The following is a 16123-nucleotide window of genomic DNA, read 5'->3' on the forward strand; positions in this document are numbered from 1 at the left end:
CATCTTGTAATCTCTTTTCCTGTCCACCAACATTCTGTTTTCTGTTCTTGAGTTCGGAGTAGAGCAACTGGTTTGGGAGACGGTGGTCGGGCATCCGGACAATGTGGCCGGTCCAGCAGAGTTGATGGCGGAGGACCATTGCTTCAATGCTGGTGGTCTTTGCTTCTTCCAGCACACTGACATTTGTCCAAGAGATTTGCAGGATTTTCCAGAGGCAACGCTGTTGGAAACGTTCTAGGAGTTGCATGTGACGTCTGTAGATAGATGCTTTCCTAGCCAACCTACTTCACAAGATTACTGTGAAGGCACAGTAATAGCAAATGGGGGGGGGGGGGGGACTATCCAAAACTCATATGTGGAATGGCAGGGTAAATGGCTCAACATCATCAGGATAAAATTTCACTTAGCTTTTCTGAAAAAAATTAAAATAAATCCCATGATCCATTTGGACACTTGACTATTTTCTTAACCATGTTTGTATTTACCATGTCAGATAAAAGGGTTGAGAGCTACTCTTTCTAAGTTGTTATTGCTGGTATATAAAGCTTTTAATATTAAAAGAAGGCCCCGTTCAAACTAAAAAATAAATCCAGAAGCAAGCCTACCAGATCTCATTGTCGTCTTTTTGTTATGTTAATTCATTTCGCACTATGGGAAACAGGCTAAATGAGTGCCATTTTGAGATCAATGAACGGAAGTTGCACATATGACAACTTTGCCTCTTACTCATTTCATTTGATCTGATTTGCTTTCAAGTGAGGTTTGAGCTCTTTCTTCCTTGCCACTACGTCCATTTCTCATCATAAAGTGCTTTGGGTAAGTTTTCTAAAGAATCTAAGAGATGGAGAACTCAAGAAGAGTCCTTTCATCAGAGTAACATTACCATAAAACAATATCAATCCACAAATGAAGTATCAAGACAGACATGAGATTTTATGATCTAAAGCTCTCTCTCTCACACACACACACACACACACAAACACTGTATTCCAAATTGTTTTTTATTTTTGTGCATTTCTTTGTTTTTCATAATGAAGATGACGAACATAAGGGTGCATCTGTAATGATGCAGACCCTATTTTCACTTCTATGGCTCAATACTATGAGATCATGCTAACAGTAGTTTTGCAAGGTCTTTAGTTTTCTCTGCCAAAGAATGCTGGACGTGTCTCATCAAACTGCAAATCCCAAGATCCCATAGAACTGAGCCACAGCAGTTAAACTGGGATTAAACTGCATTAATTCTACAGTGTAGAGCCAGCCTATGTATGTTGTGTCCAGTTCACACACTCTTGGCCCCGTTGTTTGAAAAAAAAATTAAGTATTTATTTATTTACTTACTTCATTTCTACCCCATCTTTCTCATCTGAAAGGACTCAAGGTGACTTTAGGAATCATGAGATATTTTATGTTGTAACAAAATGTCTAATTATAATGTATGTTATAAATATGTTTATTAATGGTGTGATATGGTATGTGAAGCCAACATTTACTGTGGCTGCTTAGCTGATGCGTTGCCATAGCGACAGAGCCTGGTATAGAAATGTATCTAAGTTAGAGGAGCCAAAGTGGGAGGAGCTAACTGCCAAAGACATTTTAACACTTCAGTCTTTGACTGGTAGTCAAACGGAAAAGGTGGGTCTGGTTAGTAGAAGCCGAACCAAGTGTTTAGCCTTCAACCTGCTTAGTTTAAAGCAGGGGTCCTCAAACTAAGGCCCGGGGGCCGGATATGGCCCTCCAAGGTCATTTACCCGGCCCTCGCTCAGGTCACCCTAAGTCTGAAACGACTTGAAAGCACACAACAACAACAATCTTATCTCATCGGCCAAAAGCAGGCCCACACTTCCCATTGAAATACTAATAAGTTTATGTATTTGTTAAAATTGTTCTTAATTTTAATTATTGTATTGTTTTTAAGTGTAATTTGCACTACAAATAAGATATGTGCAGTGTGCATAGGAATTCATTCATTTTTTTTCCAATTTATAATCCGGCCCTCCAACAGTTTGAGGGACTGTGACCTGGCCCTCTGTTTAAAAAGTTTGAGGACCCCTGGTTTAAAGGGTCAAGTGGACCTATTTGAATTAGAAAATAACTTGCGAGTTAAGGGAAAGGAATTCCCAAAGGTAGTCTATACTTTCAGTGAGAGAATTGAAGTATATGAAGGTGCCTAAGTCAGTGATTCTCAACCTGTGGGTCCCCAGATGTTTTGGCCTTCAACTCCCAGAAATCCTAACAACTCGTAAACTGGCAAGGATTTCTGGGAGTTGTAGGCCAAAACACCTGGGGACCCACAGATTGAGAACCACTGGCCTAAGTGTTAATCAGTGTGACTGAAGGTAAAGTGTCTTTTGGGAGTCAAATTTACACTTAACCTGTTTCTTAGGTGAAGAAATCACAAGATGATATTGACCCAGTTGAAAGGCTGAGAAGAGACAGCTGAACAGGAAACTGAGCCCCCAGTGGCCACAGGTTCCCCTGTGCCGGCAGGACAGAAGACCGACAGGTTGCAGGTTCAAATCCGGGGAGAGGCGGATGAGCTCCCCCTGTCAGCTCCAGCTCCCCAAGCAGGGACATGAGAGAAGCCTCCCACAAGGATGATAAAAACATCAAATCATCTGGGCGTCCCCTGGGCAACGTCCTTGCAGATGGCCAATTCTCTCACACCAGAAGCGACTTGCAGTTTCTCAAGTCGCTCCTGACACGACCAAAAAAAAAAAAAAAAGGAAAATAAGCCAACTTGAAAGTTATATGGAAACTGTTACAACATTTCTTGATATTAGAGTTATTGTAACCTCGATCAAAATACTGAGTAACCAAAAAAGAATTGTACTGCCCAAGAGTTCTTGAAATAAACATTATCTTGTTCAGTTCACTATTATTGAAAACTTGTGTTTGTCTAATTATTGAGGAGCAAATTTACCTCAGAAGATGGCGGCTGAAGATATTGGAAAAAAGGATTCCGGTTGGGGTAATGAGTTACTCCTTTCTAAAACACCTCAGGTAAAAACATTTTAAAAGTCAATTTATTTATTTATTTATTTTTATTTACTATATTTATATATCGTCCCTCTCAACCTGCAGGCGAGTTGGGGTAGGAAGAACTTCCTGACTGTGAGAGCCGTTCAGCAGTGGAACTCTCTGCCCCAGAGTGTGGTGGAGGCTCCTTCTTTGGAAGCTTTTAAGCAGAGGCTGGATGGCCATCTGTCAGGGGTGATTTGAATGCAATATTCCTGCTTCTTGGCAGGGGCTTGGACTGGATGGCCCATGAGGTCTCTTCCAACTCTTTGATTCTATGATTCTATGATTGGGGCAGTTCACAGTTGGTACCAAGACCATAAAATACAATTAAAAACATTAAAATATTATAAAACCATAGCAAAATGGATAACAAACATATATCATTAGCATCTTCTTACTGAAAACATTGTCAGCCAAGCCTCAGCAACACGCACCACCACTATCTTAGTCTCCTCATTGCCCTGGTTAAAGATAATTGTCATTGGTTCCTCATTATGTATATTACAAGGGTTGCATATAGGCTCTTTGATTTTGACAAAGCTTGGTTTTGAATATGTAAAATGGGAAACTCAAACTGCTTTTGGAATTTTATTTCTGAATATTTTCAGGACATGAATCACCAGAAATATGCCTGTGCTCAGAATTCATGATAGCTGACTATACTTAATGGATCATGTGTAGAAATTGACCTGGGATGATAAAGAAGAAAGGAATGACCCTAGGAACTATGATCTAGTACGTAAACAGAGTATTTATTTTGCAATGAATTTATAGATTCATTGCGCTCCATGCAGTCATGCTGGCCACATGACCTTGGAGGTGTCTACGGACAACGCCGGCTCTTCAGCTTAGAAATGGAGATGAGCACTAACCCCCAGAGTCAGACATAACTGGACTTAATGTCAGGGGAAACCTTTACCTCTACCTTTATAGATGAGTCTCAATGTCTTATTGATATTGTGGATGAAATATTTTAATTTCTCACTTCTAGTACTTTTATTTATATGTGTTTGCTACTTAATATGACTGGAATACAGTCATAGAATCATAGAGTTGGAAGAGACCTCATGGGCCATCCAGTCCAACCCCCTGCCAAGAAGCAGGAATATTGCATTCAAATCACCCCTGACAGATGGCCATCCAGCCTCTGTTTAAAAGCTTCCAAAGGAGGAGCCTCCACCACACTCCGGGGCAGAGAGTTCCACTGCTGAACGGCTCTCACAGTCAGGAAGTTCTTCCTCATGTTCAAATGGAATCTCCTCTCTTGTAGTTTGAAGCCATTGTTCCGCGTCCTAGTCTCCAGGGAAGCAGAAAACAAGCTTGCTCCCTCCTCCCTGTGGCTTCCTCTCACATATTCATACATGGCTATCATATCTCCTCTCAGCCTTCTCTTCTTCAGGCTAAACATGCCCAGCTCCTTAAGCCACTCCTCATAGGGCTTGTTCTCCAGACCTTTTATCATTTTAGTCGCCCTCCTCTGGACACATTCCAGCTTGTCAATATCTCTCTTGAATTGTGGTGCCCAGAAATGGACACAATATTCCAGGTGTGGTCTAACCAAAGCAGAATAGAGGGGTAGCATTACTTCCCTAGATCTAGACACTATGCTCCTATTGATGCAGACCAAAATCCCATTGGCTTTTTTTGCTGCCACATCACATTGTTGGCTCATGTTTAACTTGTTGTCCACGAGGACTCCAAGATCTTTTTCACACGTACAGTCGCTTGAACACTGATGAATCCTATCAATTGTAAAATATTTTTTTTAAAGCCTCATCATCAAAGGGAACCAGAGCGATGCTAGATACAAACCAGTACGATGGAGAAGTTACTTTTTTCTTCAATTTCTGAAATTTCCCAGACATTGGCTTTTCCAAGTAGTGGTTACAGATGCATTTCTTCCCAAATGTAATAGCAAACAAGGAAACCAAGAGTATTTGTTATCCCTCTCTTGGACCATTGTTTTTTGCCACATGTTTTTTTCCAGTAGTGCAGCTATTATTGTTGTTAACAACAACAACAACAACATAGTACATTACAGCAAGCAGGTAACTGGAGAGAATCTGCATTGGAGAGTATGGCAAGGAAAAGTAACACCCAGCTCTAGATGAATGGAATAGAGAATGCAGCAGAAACAATGAACAACGGCTGCAAACCCATTGACAGTTTATGGCACCAATGTGAATTTATTGCTCCTGGCCTTGGACAAACACAGAAGAGCTCTTTCATTTTATACTTTGGGAAACATGTGCACCGCCTGCTCTATTGCTAAAGCAATATAATTGCCCACTATGAACAAAAGGGAGGCCTTGTTGGTACACTGAGATTGCAGATCAAACATTGCCTGTTCCGGGCATCACCTGCTTCGCTGCATGATTTGAGCATTGTTGAAAACCGGAAATCATCAAAATGCATTTTGACCACTGAAAAACATGGAAGATTTCGGAAATAGATCAAAAGAGTGGACCATACATCAAATGAATGGATTCCCCTTATAAAAAGAGAGAGTTGAAAGAGCACATTATTGAAAAGCAGACCATCAAAAAGCAGAAGGAACCTGTACTTAGGAGAATATTTATTGTAGTCCTGTTAGAACACTATATCCTCAAACATGGTATTCTTTCTCTATCCTTTTTCCTGCCAGGGGATCTGTGAGTAAAGTACTCAGACATCAAACAGCTTGAGATCCCAGCAGGCAAGATCAATTGTACAACTAATGGGCATGGAAGCATATGCATTAGTTTTTCAAAAAGCTCTGAAGGATATAAAAAGCTCTCCTGAATCAGACCAAAGGTCCATCTAGTCCAGCATCATGTTTCCTGTAGCAGACAAGAAGCTGCCTCTGAGAAGCCCACAAGCAGGGCTCATGCGGCAGGCATAAGCCTATCTGTTTGCTGAGCCATAGCAAGGAGATCAGGCAAATAGGCTTGGAGTTTACGCAAACACACAAAGCCATAGTCACCCTGAGTCCACTCCTGACACATAACACAGAGGTAAATATCTGGAATTTTCAGCCTTTTACTCAACTTTGGTCCACACTAAGCAAAGTCAAGGGGTGCTCTGGAGTTTGTAGGAAACTTTGGAGTATATATCTCCATGTTTTGTGATCACCTGGATATCTGGATCTGGTCTGTACACACACACCCAATACTGGCATCTCCCTTTCCCTGAGCTGATCAGAACAGATGTGCCAAATTGTTGCCACGTCTCCTTGATCAGCAAAAACACAAAACAATCTATGTGTAATGTCAAAATATAATGTCAAAAAAGCATATAGTATGCTATTTAACAAAATCCCGAGTACATAGCTCAATTCAGTGGCCCAAAACAAAATCAAAAGGAGCAACCGCTCTCAAATGTAACAGTTCCAAGTCTGAACAGGGGTACCACTGTATATAGGCTTCGGGGATACATACACTGAGACAAATCATACACAAAGTGAACACAGAGTCATGAGGCTATAATGTATACTGAAGTCAATAATGAAGATGGAGCACCACTCTCAAAAATCTTCATGGAATAAATCCAAATCAAGTCCAGTGGAAATGGAGCACTGCTTCTCAAAATAAGTCTCTGTAGGAAAAGTCCAAATGGTATTCAACAGGGGTGCCCGGGTATTTTTGTACCCTGTTTCGGGGAAAGAGATCCCCTTCTTCAGGAGTTGAAGTAATCAGCAACTCTAGACTCTTATCTATAACAAGATATAACATAACATAACATAGAGTAACAAGTATTCTCCAGCAAAATTACAGAAGTAAAAATAATCCATACAACAAACATATATACTCACATCATGCCAGATAGCATTTACAACAAATGACTCTGCTAGTAGTACATTCACACTGCGAGTATTTCTGTAGGTTCATCCACAGGTATATAGATAAGAGTCTAGAGTTGCTGATTACTTCAACTCCTGAAGAAGGGGATCTCTTTCCCCGAAACAGGGTACAAAAATACCCGGGCACCCCTGTTGAATACCATTTGGACTTTTCCTACAGAGACTTATTTTGAGAAGCAGTGCTCCATTTCCACTGGACTTGATTTGGATTTATTCCATGAAGATTTTTGAGAGTGGTGCTCCATCTTCATTATTGACTTCAGTATACATTATAGCCTCATGACTCTGTGTTCACTTTGTGTATGATTTGTCTCAGTGTATGTATCCCCGAAGCCTATATACAGTGGTACCCCTGTTCAGACTTGGAACTGTTACATTTGAGAGCGGTTGCTCCTTTTGATTTTGTTTTGGGCCACTGAATTGAGCTATGTACTCGGGATTTTGTTAAATAGCATACTATATGCTTTTTTGACATTATATTTTGACATTACACATAGATTGTTTTGTGTTTTTGCTGATACCCTACAAGTATTCTGGGATATTGCATAGACGTCTCCTTGATCACCATGGAACTCCTTAAGTGCCTGGTTGACATGGTAATATCTGCTAAGGTCAGAATGGGGCATCCACACAATGAACAATAAGGAGAGGGTTACTCTGCCACAGTGTTTCTCAATCTGCGGGGGTCACGAAGGGATGTCAGAGGGGTCGCCAAAGACAATCAGAAAACACAATATTTTCTGTTGGTCATAGGGGTTCTATGTGGGAAGTTTGGCCCAATTCTATTGTTGGTGGGGTTCAGAATACTTTTTCATTGTATGTGAACTATTAATCCCAACAACTACAACTCACAAATGCCAAGGTCTATTTTCCCCAAACTTCACCAGTGTTCATATTTGGGCATATTGAGTATTTGTGCCAAGTTTCGTCCAGATCCATCATTGTTTGGGTCCACAGTGCTTTCTGGACGCAGGTGAACTACAACTCCAAAACTCAAGATCAATGCCCACCAAACCCTTCTAGCATTTTCTGTTGGTCATGGGGGTTCTGTGTGCCAAGTTTGGTCCAATTCCATCATTGGTGGAGTTCAGAATGTGTTTTGATTGTAGGTGAACTATAAATCCCAGCAACTACAACTCACAAATGTCAAGGTCTATTTTCCCCAAACTCCACCAGTGTTCATATTTGGGCAGATTGGGTATTTTTGCCAAGTTTGGTCCAGATCCATCATTGTTTGAGTCCACAGTGCTCTCTGGATGCAGGTGAACTATAACTCCAAAACTCAAGGTCATTGCTCACTAAACCCTTCCAGTATTTTTTGTTGGTCATGGGAGTTCTGTGTGCCAAGTTTGGTCCAATTCCATCGTTGGTGGAGTGCACTCAATATGCTTTGATTGTAGGTGAACTATAAATCTCTGCAACTACAACTCCCAAATGACAAAATCAATTCTCCCTCCAATCTCGTCAGTATTCAAATTTGGGCATATTAGGTGAAGTAAGGTAAAAGTTTTCCCCTGACATTAAGTCCAGTCATGTCCAACTCTGGGAGCTGGTGCTCAATTTCTAGGCCAAAGAGCCAGTGTTGTCCATAGACACCTCCAAGGTCACGTGGCCGGCATGACTGCATGGAGCGCCGTTATTGGGTATTTGTGCCAAATTTGGGCCAGTGAATGAAAATACATCCTGCATTTAAGATATTTACATTATGATTCATAAGAGTAACACAATTACAATTAGGAAGTAGCAATAATAATAATTTTATGGTTGGGGGGTCACCACAATATAAGGCACTGTATTAAGGGGTCGCTGCATTAGGTAGGTTGAGAACCACTGCTCTACTACCTCCTTGATGGCCACATGGATGTCCTGTTATTTATTTATTTATTTATTATGCTATTTCTATTCCGCCTTTCTCAAGCCTACAGGCGACTCAAGGTGCCTTACAAATAGGTAGCCATTTGATGCTACAGTAAGCTAATACACAATTAAAACATTATAAAATCAATACAAAAACCATTAAAACATATAATAAGGTTATGACCTCAGAAGATACAACCGCCAGGTACTCACAGGGAGCTCTAAGACCAATGGAAATGGAGACAGTAACATGGAGAACAAGAGATGGCCCATCAAAGTCTCTGTCAGTGATGCACAACCTGTGGCCCTCAAAGTGGTTTGGACTTCAGCTCCCAGAATTCCTGACCATTGGACAAGCAGGCTAAGACTTATGAGAGTTGGAGTTCCAAAACCTGGTGGGCCACAGGTTGTGCACCAGTGGTCTATGGCTGGACACCCACATAGCACGGCAGAAAGTTCAAATTGATGCATGTGGTCACCATCACAGCCAATCCAAGGTCAGTCCAGAGCATAATATTCTAGAATGGCCGTAGATTAAGTGGCCAAAATAGACATAGAAACATAGAGTTGGAAGAGATCTTATGGGCCATCCAGTCCAACCTTCCGCCAAGAAGCAGGACAATCACATTCAAAGCACTCTCGACAGATGGCCATGCAGCCTCTGTTTAAAAGCCTCCATAGAAGGAGCCTCCACCACACTCCAGGGCAGAGAGTTCCACTGCTGAACAGCTCTCACAGTTAGGAAGTTCTTCCTAATGTTCAGGTGGAATCCTGTAGTTCGAAGCCATTGTTCCGTGTCCTAGTCTAGGACAAAGTCCTAGTTAGCATCCCAGCGAAATTATAACAACAGTTGGGTGATAAGGATAATGTCTTAGTTAACTTGCTTGATTTTTTTTTGGGGGGGGGGGGGTATTAGTTTGGAAAAGATATGACGGCTAGGAACAGAACTGGAGAAGATAATTTTCCTCTGTTACTAACCTGCTTGCACAGTTTTTGTAGATGCTGTGGATGGCGAGGTGACTAATTCTTGCACACTTTGATTTTCTTTGCATGTTTCTAGTCCTTCTATTAGCTTCATTCTGGCAGGGAAGCATCCCAGTCTAAGGCTCCCATTTAATCAGAGATGGAGAATTTTACAGCCAGCTGGGGATAGTCTGGGTAGAATTAGTTGTTTAGGAGCCCAGTTCTACCATTGGCTGTGAGAGGATGTTGGACCCCATCAGCAAAAGATCTGGAATGCTTTTGTACTGTATACCATCTGCTGCATCACTGACGGCCAATAAAGCTTATGCTGTAACAGTGTCAGCGTTCAGAACCAAACACTTGGGGAAGGCCTGGAACTACAGCAAGCTCCAGTACCGAACATAAAGCACCACGAACATCCTAATTCTGAGGGCAGGGCATCTGGTGGTAAATCCACTATTGGTTTTCATCTGGACCATTCAGATAGTTATTTGAAGGCACTTCCACACAGCCCTATATCCCAGAATATCAAGGCAGAAAATCCCACCATAACTGCTTTGAACTGAGTTATCTGGGCCCCAAGATACTGAATTATATACCTCACCTTAGGTTCAACCCATAATACTAAAACCTAAGGTAGATTCACCAATCCTTTGACATGGAAACCCTCACCCACTCCTGCCTAATGGAGATGGGGAGAAAGTAAATTGGAATCTCCTAGTAGATCCACTAGTAGATGTATTGGGAAAGCAGGACCTACTGATAGATATGGTGGTGGGGTATAAATAAAGTTTGTTATTTATTATTCCAGGAAAGGGTGGCCTGGATGGCACTTCTGGTCCATTCCAATTCTGTAATTCTATGTCTATTGGAAAGTAAATTAGTAAAAAAAAAAAAGTATTGAGATTTTTGGGTTTAAGACCTGCATAGTTAGTCTCAGGGCCCTTCCACACAACCATGTTGTTGTTCATTCGTTCAGTCGTCTCCGACTCTTCGTGACCTCATGGACCAGCCCACGCCAGAGCTCCCTGTCGGCCGTCACCACCCCCAGCTCCTTCAAGGTCAGTCCAGTCACTTCAAGGATGCCATCCATCCATCTTGCCCTTGGTCGGCCCCTCTTCCTTTTGCCTTCCACTTTCCCCAGCATAATTGTCTTCTCTAGGCTTTCCTGTCTCCTCATGATGTGGCCAAAGTACTTCAACTTTGTCTCTAGTATCTTTCCCTCCAGTGAGCAGTTGGGCTTTATTTCCTGGAGGATGGACTGGTTGGATCTTCTCGCAGTCCAAGGCACTCTCAGAACTTTCCTCCAACACCACAGCTCAAAAGCATCAATCTTCCTTCGCTCAGCCTTCCCTAAGGTCCAGCTCTCACATCCGTAGGTTACTACAGGGAATACCATGGCTTTGACTAGGCGGATCTTTGTTGCCAGTCTGATGTCTCTACTCTTTACTATTTTATCGAGACTGGACATTGCTCTCCTCCCAAGAAGTAAGCGTCTTCTGATTTCCTGGCTACAGTCTGCATCTGCAGTAATCTTTGCACCTAGAAATACAAAGTCTGTCACGGCCTCCACGGTTTCTCCCTCTATTTTCCAGTTGTCAATCATTCTTGTTGCCATAATCTTGGTTTTTTTGATGTTTAGCTGCAACCCGGCTTTTGCGCTTTCTTCTTTCACCTTGATTAGAAGGCTCCTCAGCTCCTCCTCGCTTTCGGCCATCAGAGTGGTGTCATCTGCATATCTGAGGTTGTTAACGTTTCTTCCAGCAATTTTTACCCCAGCTTTGCATTCATCCAGCCCCGCACATCGCATGATGTGTTCTGCATACATGTTATAACCCAGAATATCAAGGCAGATAATCCCACAACATCTGCTTTGAACTGGGTTATATGAGTCCACATTGCCCTATATCCCAGATCAAAGGAGAAAATGTAGGATTTTATTCAGCTGTGTGGTGAGTTAACCTTCAGATCTCTGCCCATTGAGACTAACAATATAATTTAGGTTTACACATTCATCCAAGCAACATCCAACTGTATATGTACAGCAAGAGAATGGCATCCATCAATAGAACAGGTTACTTTTTCATTCGCAACCCAACAACTATATTGGTTAGAAACTACTCATAGCCCATTTGAAGCATACACGAAGACCAGAGGAGAGGAAAATCCCATGTACAAGGCAGCCAAATATTCCAGGGATGTGGAATTTGTGGCCCTTCAGATGTAAATGCATAGTAATGACCATGATATTTGGGCACTGGTTGGGAACAGTAGAAATTGGATTCCAACAGCATCTGGACAGTCAAAGTTTTCCCAGGCATCTTTACACAAATCCACACAAACACATCTGTTCTCCTCAAAGGAAGATTCACACTTTTGTTATGCTGAGAAACATAAAATGTTTAGCTAAACACTGGAAATCTTCCTGTAAGAAACATCCCCAATTAGGATCTACATCGAAAACACTGGCTGCAACATCACTGTGCCAGGTCAAGATGATCTCAGCAAAGAGCAGTGCCAGGAAGGAATAAACAATTATTTATTGTTGAGTGTAGGATGACGCAGAATGAAAACAGTGTAAATAAAAGAACAGTAGAGATGCCTAGGAGTATCGGCTATGAGAAACGCAGATTCCGGCTGCCCATCTGCAATGGGCCCTACAACATGGTTTAAAATTCTGTCCATCAGTCATGCTGTAGTGGAATCATCAGCTCCTACAATGCTTTCCTCTATACTATTCCATCCCATGTGTTTGGAAAAGTCATTTTATTGGAATTGTGTTGGTGCAGGTTGCAGATGGCATCACACAAAAAAAGGCAGGTAAAAATGCCAGCTCCAAGAGGCCTATTTCTATAACACTTCATTTTCTAGGATGCCAAAGCATCCTTATTCTATGTATTGTCGAAGGCTTTCATGGCCGGAATCACTCAGTTCTTGTGGGTTTTTTTCGGGCTATATGGCCATGTTCTAGAGGCATTTCTCCTGACGTTTCGCCTGCATCTATGGCAGGCATCCTCAGAGGTAGAGGTCTGTTGGAATTAGGACAATGGGTTTATATATCTGTGGAATGGCTGGGGTGGGGCAAGGAGCTCTTCCCTGCTGCAGTTAGGTGTGAAGTTTAGCTAATCACCTTCATTAGCATTTGAAGGCCTGCCTGAACCTGGGAAAATCTGTTGCTGGGAGGTGTTAATCTGTGCCTAGTTTCTTCCTCTCTGTTGTTTAGCTGTTATAATTTTAGAGTTCTTTAATACTGGTAGCCAGATTTTGTTCATTTTCATGGTCTCTTCCTTTCTGTTGAAATTGTCCACATGCTTGTGGATTTCAATGGCTTCTCTGTGTAGTCTGACATGGTGGTTGTTTGTGTGGTCCAGCATTTCTGTGTTCTCAAATAATATGCTGTGTCCAGGCTGGTTCATCAGGTGCTCTGCTATGGCTGACTTCTCTGGTTGAAGTAGTCTGCAGTGCCTTTCATGTTCTTTGATGCGTGTCTGGGCGCTGCGTTTGGTGGTCCCTATGTAGACTTGTCCACAGCTGCATGGTATCCGGTAGACTCCTGCAGAGGTGAGAGGATCCCTCTTGTCCTTTGCTGAACGTAGCATTTGTTGGATTTTCTTGGTGGGTTTGTAGATTGTTTGTATGTTGTGTTTCCTCATCAGCTTCCCTATGCGGTCAGTGGTTCCCTTGATGTATGGCAGGAACACTTTTCCTCTGGGTGGATCTTCATCTTGACTCTTGTGGCTTGTTCTTGGTACGTTCTACGTTCAGCAAAGGACAAGAGGGATCCTCTCACCTCTGCAGGAGTCTACCGGATACCATGCAGCTGTGGACAAGTCTACATAGGGACCACCAAACGCAGCGCCCAGACACGCATCAAAGAACATGAAAGGCACTGCAGACTACTTCAACCAGAGAAGTCAGCCATAGCAGAGCACCTGATGAACCAGCCTGGACACAGCATATTATTTGAGAACACAGAAATGCTGGACCACACAAACAACCACCATGTCAGACTACACAGAGAAGCCATTGAAATCCACAAGCATGTGGACAATTTCAACAGAAAGGAAGAGACCATGAAAATGAACAAAATCTGGCTACCAGTATTAAAGAACTCTAAAATTATAACAGCTAAACAACAGAGAGGAAGAAACTAGGCACAGATTAACACCTCCCAGCAACAGATTTTCCCAGGTTCAGGCAGGCCTTCAAATGCTAATGAAGGTGATTAGCTAAACTTCACACCTAACTGCAGCAGGGAAGAGCTCCTTGCCCCACCCCAGCCATTCCACAGATATATAAACCCATTGTCCTAATTCCAACAGACCTCTACCTCTGAGGATGCCTGCCATAGATGCAGGCGAAACGTCAGGAGAAATGCCTCTAGAACATGGCCATATAGCCCGAAAAAACCCACAAGAACTGAGCATCCTTATTCTTTTTTCTCCAACTGCACCACCTATTACACCATAATGAGGTCAGGACTGGTAGACATAAATAGTGGACAGTGCATGAACAGTACTTGCTTTCTACTTGATATGTCATAGAATCATAGAGTTGGATGAGATCTCATGGGCCATCCAGTCCAACCCCCTGCCAAGAAGCAGGAAAATTGTATTCAAAGCAACCCCCGACTGATGGTCATCCAGCCTGTTTAAAAGCCTCCAAAGAAGGAGCCTCTACTACACTCGACGGCAGAGAGTTCCACTGCTGAACAGCTCTCACAGTCAGGAAGTTCTTCCTCATGTTCAGATGGAATCTCCTTTCTTGTAGTTTGAAGTCATTGTTCTGCGTCCTAGTCTCCAAGGCAAGAGAAAACAAGTTCGCTCCCTCCTCCCTATGACTTCCTCTCACATATTTATACATGGCTATCATGTCTCCCCTCAGCCTTCTCTTCTTCAGGCTAAACATGTCTAGCTCTTTAATCCACTCCTCATAGGGCTTGTTCTCCAGACCCTTGATCATTTTAGTCGCCATAGAATCCATATTTAAGACGTCATCCCATGATGGGTGGAAAGCAGGATGAATCGTCTTCTTACTATAGCATTTCGTTCCATTCTGTTTATAAGGAAAATGGATCATATATTCACCTCCCTCACATGCAATGTACTTTTGTCCATATCTACAGTAATCCTGTAACTATCTGAGCTATCACACGGGCAAGTATAATCCCCACCCATACTGCTTTCTTTTCCTTTTAATTAGAAGAAAAACCGATATTTGTACAATGGGTTCTCCACATTTCCTGAAATTAGAAGTGCAAGACACCCACAAAAGTGGAAAAAATGTGAATTAAAAAAAATTGAGATAACATTTCTCAGAATTTAATTCGCCTTCCAGCACAACTCGGTGGCCAACTTCATAGAATCCTAGAGTTGGAAAAAATGTGGTTATCCAGTCCAACCCAGTGACAAGAAGCAGGAAAATCATATTCAGAGCACCCCCGACAGATGGCCATCCAGTCTCTGTTTAAAAGCCTCCAAAGAAGGAGCCTCCACCAGACTCCGGGGCAGAGAGTTCCACTGCTGAACGTCTCTCACAGGTAGGAAGTTCTTTTTAATGTTCAGGTGGAATCTCCTTTCCTGTAGTTTGAAGCCATTGCTCCACGTCCTAGTCTCCAGGGCAGCAGAAAACAAGCTTGTTCCCTCCTCTCTATAACTTCCCCTCGCATTTTGATACATGCTCCTCATCATGTCTCCTCTCAGCCTTCTCTTCTGAAGGCTAAAATGCTCAACTCTTTCAGCCGCTCCTCATAGGGCTTGTTCTCCAGACCCTTAATCATTTTAGCCAACCTCCTCTGGACACATCCCAGCTTGTCAACATCTCCCTTCAATTGTGGTGCTCAGAATTGGACACAGTGTGATTCCAGGTGTGGTCTGACCAAGGCAGAACAGAAGGGTAGCATGCCTTCTCTAGATCTTGACACTAGTCTCCTATTTATGCAGGCCAAAATCCCATTGGCTTTTTTTGCTGCCACATGACATTGTTGGCTCTTTTTCACCTTCCTCATAACCTCTGAGGATGCTTGCCATAGATGCAGATGAAATGTCAGGAGAGAATGCTTCTAGAATATGGCCATATAGCACGAAAAAACCTACAACAACCTAGTGATTCCAGCCATTAAAGCCTACGGCCTACAAATGCCTAGAGAAGTATTCTCTATAAGTCATCCAGTTTAACTCTATAGGGTCAACCATAGGGTCATACTGGAGGACATAGAGATTCACAGAGAGAGCAATTTAACCAAATCCATAATGAGATCACAAAAACCATGCCCACAGTACTACTGACAGTCTTTGGGCTCAATATCGAGTCTGCTGGTGGACATCAACACTCCAACGGGACTGGGAGTCAGTCAATGGCCACCATCTGCCCTGCCTCTAACCCCTGACACTGCAGCTCAAGGAATCTATATATATAGAAATGCTCTCTGCATAATGAGTATCT

At 42.5% G+C, this 16123-nt stretch overlaps 1 protein-coding gene across 2 annotated transcripts in view; it reads right to left on the reverse strand.

The window, feature by feature from the left end:
* Positions 1-16123, reverse strand: part of MAPK4 (mitogen-activated protein kinase 4) — a 100854-nt gene that overhangs the window by 63179 nt on the left and 21552 nt on the right. The window lies entirely within an intron of this gene.

Source organism: Anolis sagrei, chromosome 2 (genome assembly GCF_037176765.1).
Source record: "Anolis sagrei isolate rAnoSag1 chromosome 2, rAnoSag1.mat, whole genome shotgun sequence".
NCBI lineage: Eukaryota > Metazoa > Chordata > Lepidosauria > Squamata > Dactyloidae > Anolis > Anolis sagrei.